Genomic DNA, 20286 nt, shown 5'->3' with positions numbered 1-20286 from the left:
AGACATTGTTCTCAAGGAAATCCCACAAACAATTAATCCAGCACCAAATAGGGCTACTGGAGACAACAACAAACTGGCAAGTTTACACCTCACAGCTCGAGATTGTTGACCCACTGGCCTTTCGCATACAAACTCAAAAGTCGGGACCGTGATTGACTGCTATTAATTGCGGCGGGACCAAAGCTCCAATAAAAAGGCAAGTTGAGAAAGACAAACGAGACTATTCTTTGCTCAGGGAACAAAGTGCGCAAACAGAAATGAATAACGTTGCGCCTTGTACAGGGGTTATGTCAGAACTGCCAACACGCATATATTGCCGACTTTTCTTTCCAGATATCACGTTAGAAGAAACAGTTCCAGTGAAAAACACGGCATGTCAGAAGTGGGATTCGAACCCACGCCTCCAGGGGAGACTGCGACCTGAACGCAGCGCCTTAGACCGCTCGGCCATCCTGACCTTAAAAGGCTTTTGTCTTTCAGGGGAAATTCCAAAGTGTACGGGCAGACGGTACATTACATCTGCCATCATGTGACACATTATAGCGACTGTGCTGTCACATATCAATGCTCAACTTTTACGGTATCGCAGGGTCATCCAGTAAGGCGCTGCGTTGACAATACATGCAGGCACACATTCCTGGTTGGTTCATTCGTAGTCTATTCAACTTCTTTGTACATGTCTGCGACGGTTTTCAGACATCCAGCTCCTGGTGTATCTAAGTTTTCAACCAAGGCAACCAGGGCCTCCCCACCAGGCCGTAAAAACTGAAAAGTCCTTTCAGATGAGACGTGAAACGTCTTCAACACCCTCGTTAACCCGACCGTTGGCGCATCTCCCACTTGAAGATCAGCTTTTCAGCCAACGTTAGCCAAGTGAACCGCCCCAACGGCATTTCAGGCAATAGAAAGTCACAGAAACGCTCGGACACAGCCCATCATCCGACGTTGCAAAGCTGGCCGGACGGTGTTTCATGGCTGTTCAACCGCCCCACCGCTCGCAGTATGCTGGCCTTTCAACGATGAGCACAGACACCCAGACGCAGCAAGTTCGGTGAAGCCTCACTTTTGTGGTGAGAATGAGACAGAATCCAAAGTGTGCACAAATAATGTAACTGGAATCCATTTCACTCCTTCCTCTTCTATCACATTTGGAATCCCAAGTCTCTAGGGTTGATTGGACGACAGTGAACACCTGCTCGTATCGGGACTTAGGGGTACCTGGAACAACTGTGTTGCCACCTTATGGTTTACAGTGGGAACGCCCACGAGGCCCTGTAACATTTAAAACCAGGTCCCACCGAGATTTGAACTCGGATCGCTGGATTCAGAGTCCAGAGTGCTAACCATTACACCATGGAACCTCAGAAGAGCTCCCCCTGATCGCTGTAGAACGCTTTTGGAACGTGTTATTGCGTCTTTCTCATGTACTACAAAGAAGGCATGCATCAATACCAGTGACACAGAAGATAACACGTTAAAAATGCTAACTTTACGCGCCAACTTACTTGAATTAGTTAGCTGACTGGTCACAGTCGACAGCAGCTGTGGGAAATGCCAACTTTAGACATTGTTCTCAAGGAAATCCCACAAACAATTAATCCAGCACCAAATAGGGCTACTGGAGACAACAACAAACTGGCAAGTTTACACCTCACAGCTCGAGATTGTTGACCCACTGGCCTTTCGCATACAAACTCAAAAGTCGGGACCGTGATTGACTGCTATTAATTGCGGCGGGACCAAAGCTCCAATAAAAAGGCAAGTTGAGAAAGACAAACGAGACTATTCTTTGCTCAGGGAACAAAGTGCGCAAACAGAAATGAATAACGTTGCGCCTTGTACAGGGGTTATGTCAGAACTGCCAACACGCATATATTGCCGACTTTTCTTTCCAGATATCACGTTAGAAGAAACAGTTCCAGTGAAAAACACGGCATGTCAGAAGTGGGATTCGAACCCACGCCTCCAGGGGAGACTGCGACCTGAACGCAGCGCCTTAGACCGCTCGGCCATCCTGACCTTAAAAGGCTTTTGTCTTTCAGGGGAAATTCCAAAGTGTACGGGCAGACGGTACATTACATCTGCCATCATGTGACACATTATAGCGACTGTGCTGTCACATATCAATGCTCAACTTTTACGGTATCGCAGGGTCATCCAGTAAGGCGCTGCGTTGACAATACATGCAGGCACACATTCCTGGTTGGTTCATTCGTAGTCTATTCAACTTCTTTGTACATGTCTGCGACGGTTTTCAGACATCCAGCTCCTGGTGTATCTAAGTTTTCAACCAAGGCAACCAGGGCCTCCCCACCAGGCCGTAAAAACTGAAAAGTCCTTTCAGATGAGACGTGAAACGTCTTCAACACCCTCGTTAACCCGACCGTTGGCGCATCTCCCACTTGAAGATCAGCTTTTCAGCCAACGTTAGCCAAGTGAACCGTCCCAACGGCATTTCAGGCAATAGAAAGTCACAGAAACGCTCGGACACAGCAAAGCTGGCCGGACGGTGTTTCATGGCTGTTCAACCGCCCCACCGCTCGCAGTATGCTGGCCTTTCAACGATGAGCACAGACACCCAGACGCAGCAAGTTCGGTGAAGCCTCACTTTTGCGGTGAGAATGAGACAGAATCCAAAGTGTGCACAAATAATGTAACTGGAATCCATTTCACTCCTTCCTCTTCTATCACATTTGGAATCCCAAGTCTCTAGGGTTGATTGGACGACAGTGAACACCTGCTCGTATCGGGACTTAGGGGTACCTGGAACAACTGTGTTGCCACCTTATGGTTTACAGTGGGAACGCCCACGAGGCCCTGTAACATTTAAAACCAGGTCCCACCGAGATTTGAACTCGGATCGCTGGATTCAGAGTCCAGAGTGCTAACCATTACACCATGGAACCTCAGAAGAGCTCCCCCTGATCGCTGTAGAACGCTTTTGGAACGTGTTATTGCGTCTTTCTCATGTACTACAAAGAAGGCATGCATCAATACCAGTGACACAGAAGATAACACGTTAAAAATGCTAACTTTACGCGCCAACTTACTTGAATTAGTTAGCTGACTGGTCACAGTCGACAGCAGCTGTGGGAAATGCCAACTTTAGACATTGTTCTCAAGGAAATCCCACAAACAATTAATCCAGCACCAAATAGGGCTACTGGAGACAACAACAAACTGGCAAGTTTACACCTCACAGCTCGAGATTGTTGACCCACTGGCCTTTCGCATACAAACTCAAAAGTCGGGACCGTGATTGACTGCTATTAATTGCGGCGGGACCAAAGCTCCAATAAAAAGGCAAGTTGAGAAAGACAAACGAGACTATTCTTTGCTCAGGGAACAAAGTGCGCAAACAGAAATGAATAACGTTGCGCCTTGTACAGGGGTTATGTCAGAACTGCCAACACGCATATATTGCCGACTTTTCTTTCCAGATATCACGTTAGAAGAAACAGTTCCAGTGAAAAACACGGCATGTCAGAAGTGGGATTCGAACCCACGCCTCCAGGGGAGACTGCGACCTGAACGCAGCGCCTTAGACCGCTCGGCCATCCTGACCTTAAAAGGCTTTTGTCTTTCAGGGGAAATTCCAAAGTGTACGGGCAGACGGTACATTACATCTGCCATCATGTGACACATTATAGCGACTGTGCTGTCACATATCAATGCTCAACTTTTACGGTATCGCAGGGTCATCCAGTAAGGCGCTGCGTTGACAATACATGCAGGCACACATTCCTGGTTGGTTCATTCGTAGTCTATTCAACTTCTTTGTACATGTCTGCGACGGTTTTCAGACATCCAGCTCCTGGTGTATCTAAGTTTTCAACCAAGGCAACCAGGGCCTCCCCACCAGGCCGTAAAAACTGAAAAGTCCTTTCAGATGAGACGTGAAACGTCTTCAACACCCTCGTTAACCCGACCGTTGGCGCATCTCCCACTTGAAGATCAGCTTTTCAGCCAACGTTAGCCAAGTGAACCGCCCCAACGGCATTTCAGGCAATAGAAAGTCACAGAAACGCTCGGACACAGCCCATCATCCGACGTTGCAAAGCTGGCCGGACGGTGTTTCATGGCTGTTCAACCGCCCCACCGCTCGCAGTATGCTGGCCTTTCAACGATGAGCACAGACACCCAGACGCAGCAAGTTCGGTGAAGCCTCACTTTTGTGGTGAGAATGAGACAGAATCCAAAGTGTGCACAAATAATGTAACTGGAATCCATTTCACTCCTTCCTCTTCTATCACATTTGGAATCCCAAGTCTCTAGGGTTGATTGGACGACAGTGAACACCTGCTCGTATCGGGACTTAGGGGTACCTGGAACAACTGTGTTGCCACCTTATGGTTTACAGTGGGAACGCCCACGAGGCCCTGTAACATTTAAAACCAGGTCCCACCGAGATTTGAACTCGGATCGCTGGATTCAGAGTCCAGAGTGCTAACCATTACACCATGGAACCTCAGAAGAGCTCCCCCTGATCGCTGTAGAACGCTTTTGGAACGTGTTATTGCGTCTTTCTCATGTACTACAAAGAAGGCATGCATCAATACCAGTGACACAGAAGATAACACGTTAAAAATGCTAACTTTACGCGCCAACTTACTTGAATTAGTTAGCTGACTGGTCACAGTCGACAGCAGCTGTGGGAAATGCCAACTTTAGACATTGTTCTCAAGGAAATCCCACAAACAATTAATCCAGCACCAAATAGGGCTACTGGAGACAACAACAAACTGGCAAGTTTACACCTCACAGCTCGAGATTGTTGACCCACTGGCCTTTCGCATACAAACTCAAAAGTCGGGACCGTGATTGACTGCTATTAATTGCGGCGGGACCAAAGCTCCAATAAAAAGGCAAGTTGAGAAAGACAAACGAGACTATTCTTTGCTCAGGGAACAAAGTGCGCAAACAGAAATGAATAACGTTGCGCCTTGTACAGGGGTTATGTCAGAACTGCCAACACGCATATATTGCCGACTTTTCTTTCCAGATATCACGTTAGAAGAAACAGTTCCAGTGAAAAACACGGCATGTCAGAAGTGGGATTCGAACCCACGCCTCCAGGGGAGACTGCGACCTGAACGCAGCGCCTTAGACCGCTCGGCCATCCTGACCTTAAAAGGCTTTTGTCTTTCAGGGGAAATTCCAAAGTGTACGGGCAGACGGTACATTACATCTGCCATCATGTGACACATTATAGCGACTGTGCTGTCACATATCAATGCTCAACTTTTACGGTATCGCAGGGTCATCCAGTAAGGCGCTGCGTTGACAATACATGCAGGCACACATTCCTGGTTGGTTCATTCGTAGTCTATTCAACTTCTTTGTACATGTCTGCGACGGTTTTCAGACATCCAGCTCCTGGTGTATCTAAGTTTTCAACCAAGGCAACCAGGGCCTCCCCACCAGGCCGTAAAAACTGAAAAGTCCTTTCAGATGAGACGTGAAACGTCTTCAACACCCTCGTTAACCCGACCGTTGGCGCATCTCCCACTTGAAGATCAGCTTTTCAGCCAACGTTAGCCAAGTGAACCGTCCCAACGGCATTTCAGGCAATAGAAAGTCACAGAAACGCTCGGACACAGCAAAGCTGGCCGGACGGTGTTTCATGGCTGTTCAACCGCCCCACCGCTCGCAGTATGCTGGCCTTTCAACGATGAGCACAGACACCCAGACGCAGCAAGTTCGGTGAAGCCTCACTTTTGCGGTGAGAATGAGACAGAATCCAAAGTGTGCACAAATAATGTAACTGGAATCCATTTCACTCCTTCCTCTTCTATCACATTTGGAATCCCAAGTCTCTAGGGTTGATTGGACGACAGTGAACACCTGCTCGTATCGGGACTTAGGGGTACCTGGAACAACTGTGTTGCCACCTTATGGTTTACAGTGGGAACGCCCACGAGGCCCTGTAACATTTAAAACCAGGTCCCACCGAGATTTGAACTCGGATCGCTGGATTCAGAGTCCAGAGTGCTAACCATTACACCATGGAACCTCAGAAGAGCTCCCCCTGATCGCTGTAGAACGCTTTTGGAACGTGTTATTGCGTCTTTCTCATGTACTACAAAGAAGGCATGCATCAATACCAGTGACACAGAAGATAACACGTTAAAAATGCTAACTTTACGCGCCAACTTACTTGAATTAGTTAGCTGACTGGTCACAGTCGACAGCAGCTGTGGGAAATGCCAACTTTAGACATTGTTCTCAAGGAAATCCCACAAACAATTAATCCAGCACCAAATAGGGCTACTGGAGACAACAACAAACTGGCAAGTTTACACCTCACAGCTCGAGATTGTTGATCCACTGGCCTTTCGCATACAAACTCAAAAGTCGGGACCGTGATTGACTGCTATTAATTGCGGCGGGACCAAAGCTCCAATAAAAAGGCAAGTTGAGAAAGACAAACGAGACTATTCTTTGCTCAGGGAACAAAGTGCGCAAACAGAAATGAATAACGTTGCGCCTTGTACAGGGGTTATGTCAGAACTGCCAACACGCATATATTGCCGACTTTTCTTTCCAGATATCACGTTAGAAGAAACAGTTCCAGTGAAAAACACGGCATGTCAGAAGTGGGATTCGAACCCACGCCTCCAGGGGAGACTGCGACCTGAACGCAGCGCCTTAGACCGCTCGGCCATCCTGACCTTAAAAGGCTTTTGTCTTTCAGGGGAAATTCCAAAGTGTACGGGCAGACGGTACATTACATCTGCCATCATGTGACACATTATAGCGACTGTGCTGTCACATATCAATGCTCAACTTTTACGGTATCGCAGGGTCATCCAGTAAGGCGCTGCGTTGACAATACATGCAGGCACACATTCCTGGTTGGTTCATTCGTAGTCTATTCAACTTCTTTGTACATGTCTGCGACGGTTTTCAGACATCCAGCTCCTGGTGTATCTAAGTTTTCAACCAAGGCAACCAGGGCCTCCCCACCAGGCCGTAAAAACTGAAAAGTCCTTTCAGATGAGACGTGAAACGTCTTCAACACCCTCGTTAACCCGACCGTTGGCGCATCTCCCACTTGAAGATCAGCTTTTCAGCCAACGTTAGCCAAGTGAACCGCCCCAACGGCATTTCAGGCAATAGAAAGTCACAGAAACGCTCGGACACAGCCCATCATCCGACGTTGCAAAGCTGGCCGGACGGTGTTTCATGGCTGTTCAACCGCCCCACCGCTCGCAGTATGCTGGCCTTTCAACGATGAGCACAGACACCCAGACGCAGCAAGTTCGGTGAAGCCTCACTTTTGTGGTGAGAATGAGACAGAATCCAAAGTGTGCACAAATAATGTAACTGGAATCCATTTCACTCCTTCCTCTTCTATCACATTTGGAATCCCAAGTCTCTAGGGTTGATTGGACGACAGTGAACACCTGCTCGTATCGGGACTTAGGGGTACCTGGAACAACTGTGTTGCCACCTTATGGTTTACAGTGGGAACGCCCACGAGGCCCTGTAACATTTAAAACCAGGTCCCACCGAGATTTGAACTCGGATCGCTGGATTCAGAGTCCAGAGTGCTAACCATTACACCATGGAACCTCAGAAGAGCTCCCCCTGATCGCTGTAGAACGCTTTTGGAACGTGTTATTGCGTCTTTCTCATGTACTACAAAGAAGGCATGCATCAATACCAGTGACACAGAAGATAACACGTTAAAAATGCTAACTTTACGCGCCAACTTACTTGAATTAGTTAGCTGACTGGTCACAGTCGACAGCAGCTGTGGGAAATGCCAACTTTAGACATTGTTCTCAAGGAAATCCCACAAACAATTAATCCAGCACCAAATAGGGCTACTGGAGACAACAACAAACTGGCAAGTTTACACCTCACAGCTTGAGATTGTTGACCCACTGGCCTTTCGCATACAAACTCAAAAGTCGGGACCGTGATTGACTGCTATTAATTGCGGCGGGACCAAAGCTCCAATAAAAAGGCAAGTTGAGAAAGACAAACGAGACTATTCTTTGCTCAGGGAACAAAGTGCGCAAACAGAAATGAATAACGTTGCGCCTTGTACAGGGGTTATGTCAGAACTGCCAACACGCATATATTGCCGACTTCTCTTTCCAGATATCACGTTAGAAGAAACAGTTCCAGTGAAAAACACGGCATGTCAGAAGTGGGATTCGAACCCACGCCTCCAGGGGAGACTGCGACCTGAACGCAGCGCCTTAGACCGCTCGGCCATCCTGACCTTAAAAGGCTTTTGTCTTTCAGGGGAAATTCCAAAGTGTACGGGCAGACGGTACATTACATCTGCCATCATGTGACACATTATAGCGACTGTGCTGTCACATATCAATGCTCAACTTTTACGGTATCGCAGGGTCATCCAGTAAGGCGCTGCGTTGACAATACATGCAGGCACACATTCCTGGTTGGTTCATTCGTAGTCTATTCAACTTCTTTGTACATGTCTGCGACGGTTTTCAGACATCCAGCTCCTGGTGTATCTAAGTTTTCAACCAAGGCAACCAGGGCCTCCCCACCAGGCCGTAAAAACTGAAAAGTCCTTTCAGATGAGACGTGAAACGTCTTCAACACCCTCGTTAACCCGACCGTTGGCGCATCTCCCACTTGAAGATCAGCTTTTCAGCCAACGTTAGCCAAGTGAACCGCCCCAACGGCATTTCAGGCAATAGAAAGTCACAGAAACGCTCGGACACAGCCCATCATCCGACGTTGCAAAGCTGGCCGGACGGTGTTTCATGGCTGTTCAACCGCCCCACCGCTCGCAGTATGCTGGCCTTTCAACGATGAGCACAGACACCCAGACGCAGCAAGTTCGGTGAAGCCTCACTTTTGTGGTGAGAATGAGACAGAATCCAAAGTGTGCACAAATAATGTAACTGGAATCCATTTCACTCCTTCCTCTTCTATCACATTTGGAATCCCAAGTCTCTAGGGTTGATTGGACGACAGTGAACACCTGCTCGTATCGGGACTTAGGGGTACCTGGAACAACTGTGTTGCCACCTTATGGTTTACAGTGGGAACGCCCACGAGGCCCTGTAACATTTAAAACCAGGTCCCACCGAGATTTGAACTCGGATCGCTGGATTCAGAGTCCAGAGTGCTAACCATTACACCATGGAACCTCAGAAGAGCTCCCCCTGATCGCTGTAGAACGCTTTTGGAACGTGTTATTGCGTCTTTCTCATGTACTACAAAGAAGGCATGCATCAATACCAGTGACACAGAAGATAACACGTTAAAAATGCTAACTTTACGCGCCAACTTACTTGAATTAGTTAGCTGACTGGTCACAGTCGACAGCAGCTGTGGGAAATGCCAACTTTAGACATTGTTCTCAAGGAAATCCCACAAACAATTAATCCAGCACCAAATAGGGCTACTGGAGACAACAACAAACTGGCAAGTTTACACCTCACAGCTTGAGATTGTTGACCCACTGGCCTTTCGCATACAAACTCAAAAGTCGGGACCGTGATTGACTGCTATTAATTGCGGCGGGACCAAAGCTCCAATAAAAAGGCAAGTTGAGAAAGACAAACGAGACTATTCTTTGCTCAGGGAACAAAGTGCGCAAACAGAAATGAATAACGTTGCGCCTTGTACAGGGGTTATGTCAGAACTGCCAACACGCATATATTGCCGACTTTTCTTTCCAGATATCACGTTAGAAGAAACAGTTCCAGTGAAAGACACGGCATGTCAGAAGTGGGATTCGAACCCACGCCTCCAGGGGAGACTGCGACCTGAACGCAGCGCCTTAGACCGCTCGGCCATCCTGACCTTAAAAGGCTTTTGTCTTTCAGGGGAAATTCCAAAGTGTACGGGCAGACGGTACATTACATCTGCCATCATGTGACACATTATAGCGACTGTGCTGTCACATATCAATGCTCAACTTTTACGGTATCGCAGGGTCATCCAGTAAGGCGCTGCGTTGACAATACATGCAGGCACACATTCCTGGTTGGTTCATTCGTAGTCTATTCAACTTCTTTGTACATGTCTGCGACGGTTTTCAGACATCCAGCTCCTGGTGTATCTAAGTTTTCAACCAAGGCAACCAGGGCCTCCCCACCAGGCCGTAAAAACTGAAAAGTCCTTTCAGATGAGACGTGAAACGTCTTCAACACCCTCGTTAACCCGACCGTTGGCGCATCTCCCACTTGAAGATCAGCTTTTCAGCCAACGTTAGCCAAGTGAACCGTCCCAACGGCATTTCAGGCAATAGAAAGTCACAGAAACGCTCGGACACAGCAAAGCTGGCCGGACGGTGTTTCATGGCTGTTCAACCGCCCCACCGCTCGCAGTATGCTGGCCTTTCAACGATGAGCACAGACACCCAGACGCAGCAAGTTCGGTGAAGCCTCACTTTTGCGGTGAGAATGAGACAGAATCCAAAGTGTGCACAAATAATGTAACTGGAATCCATTTCACTCCTTCCTCTTCTATCACATTTGGAATCCCAAGTCTCTAGGGTTGATTGGACGACAGTGAACACCTGCTCGTATCGGGACTTAGGGGTACCTGGAACAACTGTGTTGCCACCTTATGGTTTACAGTGGGAACGCCCACGAGGCCCTGTAACATTTAAAACCAGGTCCCACCGAGATTTGAACTCGGATCGCTGGATTCAGAGTCCAGAGTGCTAACCATTACACCATGGAACCTCAGAAGAGCTCCCCCTGATCGCTGTAGAACGCTTTTGGAACGTGTTATTGCGTCTTTCTCATGTACTACAAAGAAGGCATGCATCAATACCAGTGACACAGAAGATAACACGTTAAAAATGCTAACTTTACGCGCCAACTTACTTGAATTAGTTAGCTGACTGGTCACAGTCGACAGCAGCTGTGGGAAATGCCAACTTTAGACATTGTTCTCAAGGAAATCCCACAAACAATTAATCCAGCACCAAATAGGGCTACTGGAGACAACAACAAACTGGCAAGTTTACACCTCACAGCTCGAGATTGTTGACCCACTGGCCTTTCGCATACAAACTCAAAAGTCGGGACCGTGATTGACTGCTATTAATTGCGGCGGGACCAAAGCTCCAATAAAAAGGCAAGTTGAGAAAGACAAACGAGACTATTCTTTGCTCAGGGAACAAAGTGCGCAAACAGAAATGAATAACGTTGCGCCTTGTACAGGGGTTATGTCAGAACTGCCAACACGCATATATTGCCGACTTTTCTTTCCAGATATCACGTTAGAAGAAACAGTTCCAGTGAAAAACACGGCATGTCAGAAGTGGGATTCGAACCCACGCCTCCAGGGGAGACTGCGACCTGAACGCAGCGCCTTAGACCGCTCGGCCATCCTGACCTTAAAAGGCTTTTGTCTTTCAGGGGAAATTCCAAAGTGTACGGGCAGACGGTACATTACATCTGCCATCATGTGACACATTATAGCGACTGTGCTGTCACATATCAATGCTCAACTTTTACGGTATCGCAGGGTCATCCAGTAAGGCGCTGCGTTGACAATACATGCAGGCACACATTCCTGGTTGGTTCATTCGTAGTCTATTCAACTTCTTTGTACATGTCTGCGACGGTTTTCAGACATCCAGCTCCTGGTGTATCTAAGTTTTCAACCAAGGCAACCAGGGCCTCCCCACCAGGCCGTAAAAACTGAAAAGTCCTTTCAGATGAGACGTGAAACGTCTTCAACACCCTCGTTAACCCGACCGTTGGCGCATCTCCCACTTGAAGATCAGCTTTTCAGCCAACGTTAGCCAAGTGAACCGCCCCAACGGCATTTCAGGCAATAGAAAGTCACAGAAACGCTCGGACACAGCCCATCATCCGACGTTGCAAAGCTGGCCGGACGGTGTTTCATGGCTGTTCAACCGCCCCACCGCTCGCAGTATGCTGGCCTTTCAACGATGAGCACAGACACCCAGACGCAGCAAGTTCGGTGAAGCCTCACTTTTGTGGTGAGAATGAGACAGAATCCAAAGTGTGCACAAATAATGTAACTGGAATCCATTTCACTCCTTCCTCTTCTATCACATTTGGAATCCCAAGTCTCTAGGGTTGATTGGACGACAGTGAACACCTGCTCGTATCGGGACTTAGGGGTACCTGGAACAACTGTGTTGCCACCTTATGGTTTACAGTGGGAACGCCCACGAGGCCCTGTAACATTTAAAACCAGGTCCCACCGAGATTTGAACTCGGATCGCTGGATTCAGAGTCCAGAGTGCTAACCATTACACCATGGAACCTCAGAAGAGCTCCCCCTGATCGCTGTAGAACGCTTTTGGAACGTGTTATTGCGTCTTTCTCATGTACTACAAAGAAGGCATGCATCAATACCAGTGACACAGAAGATAACACGTTAAAAATGCTAACTTTACGCGCCAACTTACTTGAATTAGTTAGCTGACTGGTCACAGTCGACAGCAGCTGTGGGAAATGCCAACTTTAGACATTGTTCTCAAGGAAATCCCACAAACAATTAATCCAGCACCAAATAGGGCTACTGGAGACAACAACAAACTGGCAAGTTTACACCTCACAGCTTGAGATTGTTGACCTACTGGCCTTTCGCATACAAACTCAAAAGTCGGGACCGTGATTGACTGCTATTAATTGCGGCGGGACCAAAGCTCCAATAAAAAGGCAAGTTGAGAAAGACAAACGAGACTATTCTTTGCTCAGGGAACAAAGTGCGCAAACAGAAATGAATAACGTTGCGCCTTGTACAGGGGTTATGTCAGAACTGCCAACACGCATATATTGCCGACTTTTCTTTCCAGATATCACGTTAGAAGAAACAGTTCCAGTGAAAAACACGGCATGTCAGAAGTGGGATTCGAACCCACGCCTCCAGGGGAGACTGCGACCTGAACGCAGCGCCTTAGACCGCTCGGCCATCCTGACCTTAAAAGGCTTTTGTCTTTCAGGGGAAATTCCAAAGTGTACGGGCAGACGGTACATTACATCTGCCATCATGTGACACATTATAGCGACTGTGCTGTCACATATCAATGCTCAACTTTTACGGTATCGCAGGGTCATCCAGTAAGGCGCTGCGTTGACAATACATGCAGGCACACATTCCTGGTTGGTTCATTCGTAGTCTATTCAACTTCTTTGTACATGTCTGCGACGGTTTTCAGACATCCAGCTCCTGGTGTATCTAAGTTTTCAACCAAGGCAACCAGGGCCTCCCCACCAGGCCGTAAAAACTGAAAAGTCCTTTCAGATGAGACGTGAAACGTCTTCAACACCCTCGTTAACCCGACCGTTGGCGCATCTCCCACTTGAAGATCAGCTTTTCAGCCAACGTTAGCCAAGTGAACCGCCCCAACGGCATTTCAGGCAATAGAAAGTCACAGAAACGCTCGGACACAGCCCATCATCCGACGTTGCAAAGCTGGCCGGACGGTGTTTCATGGCTGTTCAACCGCCCCACCGCTCGCAGTATGCTGGCCTTTCAACGATGAGCACAGACACCCAGACGCAGCAAGTTCGGTGAAGCCTCACTTTTGTGGTGAGAATGAGACAGAATCCAAAGTGTGCACAAATAATGTAACTGGAATCCATTTCACTCCTTCCTCTTCTATCACATTTGGAATCCCAAGTCTCTAGGGTTGATTGGACGACAGTGAACACCTGCTCGTATCGGGACTTAGGGGTACCTGGAACAACTGTGTTGCCACCTTATGGTTTACAGTGGGAACGCCCACGAGGCCCTGTAACATTTAAAACCAGGTCCCACCGAGATTTGAACTCGGATCGCTGGATTCAGAGTCCAGAGTGCTAACCATTACACCATGGAACCTCAGAAGAGCTCCCCCTGATCGCTGTAGAACGCTTTTGGAACGTGTTATTGCGTCTTTCTCATGTACTACAAAGAAGGCATGCATCAATACCAGTGACACAGAAGATAACACGTTAAAAATGCTAACTTTACGCGCCAACTTACTTGAATTAGTTAGCTGACTGGTCACAGTCGACAGCAGCTGTGGGAAATGCCAACTTTAGACATTGTTCTCAAGGAAATCCCACAAACAATTAATCCAGCACCAAATAGGGCTACTGGAGACAACAACAAACTGGCAAGTTTACACCTCACAGCTTGAGATTGTTGACCCACTGGCCTTTCGCATACAAACTCAAAAGTCGGGACCGTGATTGACTGCTATTAATTGCGGCGGGACCAAAGCTCCAATAAAAAGGCAAGTTGAGAAAGACAAACGAGACTATTCTTTGCTCAGGGAACAAAGTGCGCAAACAGAAATGAATAACGTTGCGCCTTGTACAGGGGTTATGTCAGAACTGCCAACACGCATATATTGCCGACTTTTCTTTCCAGATATCACGTTAGAAGAAACAGTTCCAGTGAAAAACACGGCATGTCAGAAGTGGGATTCGAACCCACGCCTCCAGGGGAGACTGCGACCTGAACGCAGCGCCTTAGACCGCTCGGCCATCCTGACCTTAAAAGGCTTTTGTCTTTCAGGGGAAATTCCAAAGTGTACGGGCAGACGGTACATTACATCTGCCATCATGTGACACATTATAGCGACTGTGCTGTCACATATCAATGCTCAACTTTTACGGTATCGCAGGGTCATCCAGTAAGGCGCTGCGTTGACAATACATGCAGGCACACATTCCTGGTTGGTTCATTCGTAGTCTATTCAACTTCTTTGTACATGTCTGCGACGGTTTTCAGACATCCAGCTCCTGGTGTATCTAAGTTTTCAACCAAGGCAACCAGGGCCTCCCCACCAGGCCGTAAAAACTGAAAAGTCCTTTCAGATGAGACGTGAAACGTCTTCAACACCCTCGTTAACCCGACCGTTGGCGCATCTCCCACTTGAAGATCAGCTTTTCAGCCAACGTTAGCCAAGTGAACCGCCCCAACGGCATTTCAGGCAATAGAAAGTCACAGAAACGCTCGGACACAGCCCATCATCCGACGTTGCAAAGCTGGCCGGACGGTGTTTCATGGCTGTTCAACCGCCCCACCGCTCGCAGTATGCTGGCCTTTCAACGATGAGCACAGACACCCAGACGCAGCAAGTTCGGTGAAGCCTCACTTTTGTGGTGAGAATGAGACAGAATCCAAAGTGTGCACAAATAATGTAACTGGAATCCATTTCACTCCTTCCTCTTCTATCACATTTGGAATCCCAAGTCTCTAGGGTTGATTGGACGACAGTGAACACCTGCTCGTATCGGGACTTAGGGGTACCTGGAACAACTGTGTTGCCACCTTATGGTTTACAGTGGGAACGCCCACGAGGCCCTGTAACATTTAAAACCAGGTCCCACCGAGATTTGAACTCGGATCGCTGGATTCAGAGTCCAGAGTGCTAACCATTACACCATGGAACCTCAGAAGAGCTCCCCCTGATCGCTGTAGAACGCTTTTGGAACGTGTTATTGCGTCTTTCTCATGTACTACAAAGAAGGCATGCATCAATACCAGTGACACAGAAGATAACACGTTAAAAATGCTAACTTTACGCGCCAACTTACTTGAATTAGTTAGCTGACTGGTCACAGTCGACAGCAGCTGTGGGAAATGCCAACTTTAGACATTGTTCTCAAGGAAATCCCACAAACAATTAATCCAGCACCAAATAGGGCTACTGGAGACAACAACAAACTGGCAAGTTTACACCTCACAGCTTGAGATTGTTGACCCACTGGCCTTTCGCATACAAACTCAAAAGTCGGGACCGTGATTGACTGCTATTAATTGCGGCGGGACCAAAGCTCCAATAAAAAGGCAAGTTGAGAAAGACAAACGAGACTATTCTTTGCTCAGGGAACAAAGTGCGCAAACAGAAATGAATAACGTTGCGCCTTGTACAGGGGTTATGTCAGAACTGCCAACACGCATATATTGCCGACTTTTCTTTCCAGATATCACGTTAGAAGAAACAGTTCCAGCGAAAAACACGGCATGTCAGAAGTGGGATTCGAAACCCACGCCTCCAGGGGAGACTGCGACCTGAACGCAGCGCCTTAGACCGCTCGGCCATCCTGACCTTAAAAGGCTTTTGTCTTTCAGGGGAAATTCCAAAGTGTACGGGCAGACGGTACATTACATCTGCCATCATGTGACACATTATAGCGACTGTGCTGTCACATATCAATGCTCAACTTTTACGGTATCGCAGGGTCATCCAGTAAGGCGCTGCGTTGACAATACATGCAGGCACACATTCCTGGTTGGTTCATTCGTAGTCTATTCAACTTCTTTGTACATGTCTGCGACGGTTTTCAGACATCCAGCTCCTGGTGTATCTAAGTTTTCAACCAAGGCAACCAGGGCCTCCCCACCAGGCCGTAAAAACTGAAAAGTCCTTTCAGATGAGACGTGAAACGTCTTCAACACCCTCGTTAACCCGACCGTTGGCGCATCTCCCACTTGAAGATCAGCTTTTCAGCCAACGTTAGCCAAGTGAACCGCCCCAACGGCATTTCAGGCAATAGAAAGTCACAGAAACGCTCGGACACAGCCCATCATCCGACGTTGCAAAGCTGGCCGGACGGTGTTTCATGGCTGTTCAACCGCCCCACCGCTCGCAGTATGCTGGCCTTTCAACGATGAGCACAGACACCCAGACGCAGCAAGTTCGGTGAAGCCTCACTTTTGTGGTGAGAATGAGACAGAATCCAAAGTGTGCACAAATAATGTAACTGGAATCCATTTCACTCCTTCCTCTTCTATCACATTTGGAATCCCAAGTCTCTAGGGTTGATTGGACGACAGTGAACACCTGCTCGTATCGGGACTTAGGGGTACCTGGAACAACTGTGTTGCCACCTTATGGTTTACAGTGGGAACGCCCATGAGGCCCTGTAACATTTAAAACCAGGTCCCACCGAGATTTGAACTCGGATCGCTGGATTCAGAGTCCAGAGTGCTAACCATTACACCATGGAACCTCAGAAGAGCTCCCCCTGATCGCTGTAGAACGCTTTTGGAACGTGTTATTGCGTCTTTCTCATGTACTACAAAGAAGGCATGCATCAATACCAGTGACACAGAAGATAACACGTTAAAAATGCTAACTTTACGCGCCAACTTACTTGAATTAGTTAGCTGACTGGTCACAGTCGACAGCAGCTGTGGGAAATGCCAACTTTAGACATTGTTCTCAAGGAAATCCCACAAACAATTAATCCAGCACCAAATAGGGCTACTGGAGACAACAACAAACTGGCAAGTTTACACCTCACAGCTCGAGATTGTTGACCCACTGGCCTTTCGCATACAAACTCAAAAGTCGGGACCGTGATTGACTGCTATTAATTGCGGCGGGACCAAAGCTCCAATAAAAAGGCAAGTTGAGAAAGACAAACGAGACTATTCTTTGCTCAGGGAACAAAGTGCGCAAACAGAAATGAATAACGTTGCGCCTTGTACAGGGGTTATGTCAGAACTGCCAACACGCATATATTGCCGACTTTTCTTTCCAGATATCACGTTAGAAGAAACAGTTCCAGTGAAAAACACGGCATGTCAGAAGTGGGATTCGAACCCACGCCTCCAGGGGAGACTGCGACCTGAACGCAGCGCCTTAGACCGCTCGGCCATCCTGACCTTAAAAGGCTTTTGTCTTTCAGGGGAAATTCCAAAGTGTACGGGCAGACGGTACATTACATCTGCCATCATGTGACACATTATAGCGACTGTGCTGTCACATATCAATGCTCAACTTTTACGGTATCGCAGGGTCATCCAGTAAGGCGCTGCGTTGACAATACATGCAGGCACACATTCCTGGTTGGTTCATTCGTAGTCTATTCAACTTCTTTGTACATGTCTGCGACGGTTTTCAGACATCCAGCTCCTGGTGTATCTAAGTTTTCAACCAAGGCAACCAGGGCCTCCCCACCAGGCCGTAAAAACTGAAAAGTCCTTTCAGATGAGACGTGAAACGTCTTCAACACCCTCGTTAACCCGACCGTTGGCGCATCTCCCACTTGAAGATCAGCTTTTCAGCCAACGTTAGCCAAGTGAACCGCCCCAACGGCATTTCAGGCAATAGAAAGTCACAGAAACGCTCGGACACAGCCCATCATCCGACGTTGCAAAGCTGGCCGGACGGTGTTTCATGGCTGTTCAACCGCCCCACCGCTCGCAGTATGCTGGCCTTTCAACGATGAGCACAGACACCCAGACGCAGCAAGTTCGGTGAAGCCTCACTTTTGTGGTGAGAATGAGACAGAATCCAAAGTGTGCACAAATAATGTAACTGGAATCCATTTCACTCCTTCCTCTTCTATCACATTTGGAATCCCAAGTCTCTAGGGTTGATTGGACGACAGTGAACACCTGCTCGTATCGGGACTTAGGGGTACCTGGAACAACTGTGTTGCCACCTTATGGTTTACAGTGGGAACGCCCACGAGGCCCTGTAACATTTAAAACCAGGTCCCACCGAGATTTGAACTCGGATCGCTGGATTCAGAGTCCAGAGTGCTAACCATTACACCATGGAACCTCAGAAGAGCTCCCCCTGATCGCTGTAGAACGCTTTTGGAACGTGTTATTGCGTCTTTCTCATGTACTACAAAGAAGGCATGCATCAATACCAGTGACACAGAAGATAACACGTTAAAAATGCTAACTTTACGCGCCAACTTACTTGAATTAGTTAGCTGACTGGTCACAGTCGACAGCAGCTGTGGGAAATGCCAACTTTAGACATTGTTCTCAAGGAAATCCCACAAACAATTAATCCAGCACCAAATAGGGCTACTGGAGACAACAACAAACTGGCAAGTTTACACCTCACAGCTTGAGATTGTTGACCCACTGGCCTTTCGCATACAAACTCAAAAGTCGGGACCGTGATTGACTGCTATTAATTGCGGCGGGACCAAAGCTCCAATAAAAAGGCAAGTTGAGAAAGACAAACGAGACTATTCTTTGCTCAGGGAACAAAGTGCGCAAACAGAAATGAATAACGTTGCGCCTTGTACAGGGGTTATGTCAGAACTGCCAACACGCATATATTGCCGACTTTTCTTTCCAGATATCACGTTAGAAGAAACAGTTCCCGTGAAAAACACGGCATGTCAGAAGTGGGATTCGAACCCACGCCTCCAGGGGAGACTGCGACCTGAACGCAGCGCCTTAGACCGCTCGGCCATCCTGACCTTAAAAGGCTTTTGTCTTTCAGGGGAAATTCCAAAGTGTACGGGCAGACGGTACATTACATCTGCCATCATGTGACACATTATAGCGACTGTGCTGTCACATATCAATGCTCAACTTTTACGGTATCGCAGGGTCATCCAGTAAGGCGCTGCGTTGACAATACATGCAGGCACACATTCCTGGTTGGTTCATTCGTAGTCTATTCAACTTCTTTGTACATGTCTGCGACGGTTTTCAGACATCCAGCTCCTGGTGTATCTAAGTTTTCAACCAAGGCAACCAGGGCCTCCCCACCAGGCCGTAAAAACTGAAAAGTCCTTTCAGATGAGACGTGAAACGTCTTCAACACCCTCGTTAACCCGACCGTTGGCGCATCTCCCACTTGAAGATCAGCTTTTCAGCCAACGTTAGCCAAGTGAACCGCCCCAACGGCATTTCAGGCAATAGAAAGTCACAGAAACGCTCGGACACAGCCCATCATCCGACGTTGCAAAGCTGGCCGGACGGTGTTTCATGGCTGTTCAACCGCCCCACCGCTCGCAGTATGCTGGCCTTTCAACGATGAGCACAGACACCCAGACGCAGCAAGTTCGGTGAAGCCTCACTTTTGTGGTGAGAATGAGACAGAATCCAAAGTGTGCACAAATAATGTAACTGGAATCCATTTCACTCCTTCCTCTTCTATCACATTTGGAATCCCAAGTCTCTAGGGTTGATTGGACGACAGTGAACACCTGCTCGTATCGGGACTTAGGGGTACCTGGAACAACTGTGTTGCCACCTTATGGTTTACAGTGGGAACGCCCACGAGGCCCTGTAACATTTAAAACCAGGTCCCACCGAGATTTGAACTCGGATCGCTGGATTCAGAGTCCAGAGTGCTAACCATTACACCATGGAACCTCAGAAGAGCTCCCCCTGATCGCTGTAGAACGCTTTTGGAACGTGTTATTGCGTCTTTCTCATGTACTACAAAGAAGGCATGCATCAATACCAGTGACACAGAAGATAACACGTTAAAAATGCTAACTTTACGCGCCAACTTACTTGAATTAGTTAGCTGACTGGTCACAGTCGACAGCAGCTGTGGGAAATGCCAACTTTAGACATTGTTCTCAAGGAAATCCCACAAAC

General features: G+C 47.9%; 26 non-coding genes across 26 annotated transcripts; all 26 read right to left on the bottom strand.

Annotated features, from left to right (window-relative positions):
• Positions 1-374: 374 nt before the first annotated feature.
• Positions 375-457, bottom strand: trnal-cag (transfer RNA leucine (anticodon CAG)). Its single transcript has one exon. It is a non-coding gene; the product is annotated as a tRNA-Leu (tRNA).
• Positions 458-1289: 832 nt separating this feature from the next.
• trnaq-cug (transfer RNA glutamine (anticodon CUG)) lies at positions 1290-1361 on the bottom strand. The gene has a single exon. It is a non-coding gene; the product is annotated as a tRNA-Gln (tRNA).
• A 575-nt stretch (positions 1362-1936) lies between these two features.
• trnal-cag (transfer RNA leucine (anticodon CAG)) lies at positions 1937-2019 on the bottom strand. Its single transcript has one exon. It is a non-coding gene; the product is annotated as a tRNA-Leu (tRNA).
• Positions 2020-2834: 815 nt separating this feature from the next.
• On the bottom strand, positions 2835-2906 carry trnaq-cug (transfer RNA glutamine (anticodon CUG)). Its single transcript has one exon. It is a non-coding gene; the product is annotated as a tRNA-Gln (tRNA).
• Positions 2907-3481: 575 nt separating this feature from the next.
• On the bottom strand, positions 3482-3564 carry trnal-cag (transfer RNA leucine (anticodon CAG)). The gene has a single exon. It is a non-coding gene; the product is annotated as a tRNA-Leu (tRNA).
• Positions 3565-4396: 832 nt separating this feature from the next.
• On the bottom strand, positions 4397-4468 carry trnaq-cug (transfer RNA glutamine (anticodon CUG)). Its single transcript has one exon. It is a non-coding gene; the product is annotated as a tRNA-Gln (tRNA).
• A 575-nt stretch (positions 4469-5043) lies between these two features.
• On the bottom strand, positions 5044-5126 carry trnal-cag (transfer RNA leucine (anticodon CAG)). The gene has a single exon. It is a non-coding gene; the product is annotated as a tRNA-Leu (tRNA).
• Positions 5127-5941: 815 nt separating this feature from the next.
• Positions 5942-6013, bottom strand: trnaq-cug (transfer RNA glutamine (anticodon CUG)). Its single transcript has one exon. It is a non-coding gene; the product is annotated as a tRNA-Gln (tRNA).
• A 575-nt stretch (positions 6014-6588) lies between these two features.
• Positions 6589-6671, bottom strand: trnal-cag (transfer RNA leucine (anticodon CAG)). Its single transcript has one exon. It is a non-coding gene; the product is annotated as a tRNA-Leu (tRNA).
• Positions 6672-7503: 832 nt separating this feature from the next.
• trnaq-cug (transfer RNA glutamine (anticodon CUG)) lies at positions 7504-7575 on the bottom strand. The gene has a single exon. It is a non-coding gene; the product is annotated as a tRNA-Gln (tRNA).
• Positions 7576-8150: 575 nt separating this feature from the next.
• trnal-cag (transfer RNA leucine (anticodon CAG)) lies at positions 8151-8233 on the bottom strand. Its single transcript has one exon. It is a non-coding gene; the product is annotated as a tRNA-Leu (tRNA).
• Positions 8234-9065: 832 nt separating this feature from the next.
• trnaq-cug (transfer RNA glutamine (anticodon CUG)) lies at positions 9066-9137 on the bottom strand. The gene has a single exon. It is a non-coding gene; the product is annotated as a tRNA-Gln (tRNA).
• A 575-nt stretch (positions 9138-9712) lies between these two features.
• trnal-cag (transfer RNA leucine (anticodon CAG)) lies at positions 9713-9795 on the bottom strand. Its single transcript has one exon. It is a non-coding gene; the product is annotated as a tRNA-Leu (tRNA).
• An 815-nt stretch (positions 9796-10610) lies between these two features.
• On the bottom strand, positions 10611-10682 carry trnaq-cug (transfer RNA glutamine (anticodon CUG)). Its single transcript has one exon. It is a non-coding gene; the product is annotated as a tRNA-Gln (tRNA).
• Positions 10683-11257: 575 nt separating this feature from the next.
• trnal-cag (transfer RNA leucine (anticodon CAG)) lies at positions 11258-11340 on the bottom strand. Its single transcript has one exon. It is a non-coding gene; the product is annotated as a tRNA-Leu (tRNA).
• An 832-nt stretch (positions 11341-12172) lies between these two features.
• trnaq-cug (transfer RNA glutamine (anticodon CUG)) lies at positions 12173-12244 on the bottom strand. The gene has a single exon. It is a non-coding gene; the product is annotated as a tRNA-Gln (tRNA).
• A 575-nt stretch (positions 12245-12819) lies between these two features.
• On the bottom strand, positions 12820-12902 carry trnal-cag (transfer RNA leucine (anticodon CAG)). The gene has a single exon. It is a non-coding gene; the product is annotated as a tRNA-Leu (tRNA).
• Positions 12903-13734: 832 nt separating this feature from the next.
• Positions 13735-13806, bottom strand: trnaq-cug (transfer RNA glutamine (anticodon CUG)). Its single transcript has one exon. It is a non-coding gene; the product is annotated as a tRNA-Gln (tRNA).
• Positions 13807-14381: 575 nt separating this feature from the next.
• trnal-cag (transfer RNA leucine (anticodon CAG)) lies at positions 14382-14464 on the bottom strand. The gene has a single exon. It is a non-coding gene; the product is annotated as a tRNA-Leu (tRNA).
• An 832-nt stretch (positions 14465-15296) lies between these two features.
• trnaq-cug (transfer RNA glutamine (anticodon CUG)) lies at positions 15297-15368 on the bottom strand. The gene has a single exon. It is a non-coding gene; the product is annotated as a tRNA-Gln (tRNA).
• A 575-nt stretch (positions 15369-15943) lies between these two features.
• On the bottom strand, positions 15944-16027 carry trnal-cag (transfer RNA leucine (anticodon CAG)). Its single transcript has one exon. It is a non-coding gene; the product is annotated as a tRNA-Leu (tRNA).
• An 832-nt stretch (positions 16028-16859) lies between these two features.
• trnaq-cug (transfer RNA glutamine (anticodon CUG)) lies at positions 16860-16931 on the bottom strand. The gene has a single exon. It is a non-coding gene; the product is annotated as a tRNA-Gln (tRNA).
• Positions 16932-17506: 575 nt separating this feature from the next.
• Positions 17507-17589, bottom strand: trnal-cag (transfer RNA leucine (anticodon CAG)). Its single transcript has one exon. It is a non-coding gene; the product is annotated as a tRNA-Leu (tRNA).
• Positions 17590-18421: 832 nt separating this feature from the next.
• trnaq-cug (transfer RNA glutamine (anticodon CUG)) lies at positions 18422-18493 on the bottom strand. The gene has a single exon. It is a non-coding gene; the product is annotated as a tRNA-Gln (tRNA).
• A 575-nt stretch (positions 18494-19068) lies between these two features.
• On the bottom strand, positions 19069-19151 carry trnal-cag (transfer RNA leucine (anticodon CAG)). The gene has a single exon. It is a non-coding gene; the product is annotated as a tRNA-Leu (tRNA).
• An 832-nt stretch (positions 19152-19983) lies between these two features.
• Positions 19984-20055, bottom strand: trnaq-cug (transfer RNA glutamine (anticodon CUG)). The gene has a single exon. It is a non-coding gene; the product is annotated as a tRNA-Gln (tRNA).
• Positions 20056-20286: the final 231 nt, after the last annotated feature.

The sequence above is a fragment of the Pagrus major genome, chromosome 24, assembly GCF_040436345.1.
Source record: "Pagrus major chromosome 24, Pma_NU_1.0".
NCBI lineage: Eukaryota > Metazoa > Chordata > Actinopteri > Spariformes > Sparidae > Pagrus > Pagrus major.
Note: the sequence above shows the minus strand (reverse complement) of the source record. Positions and strands in the feature narration are given on the sequence as shown.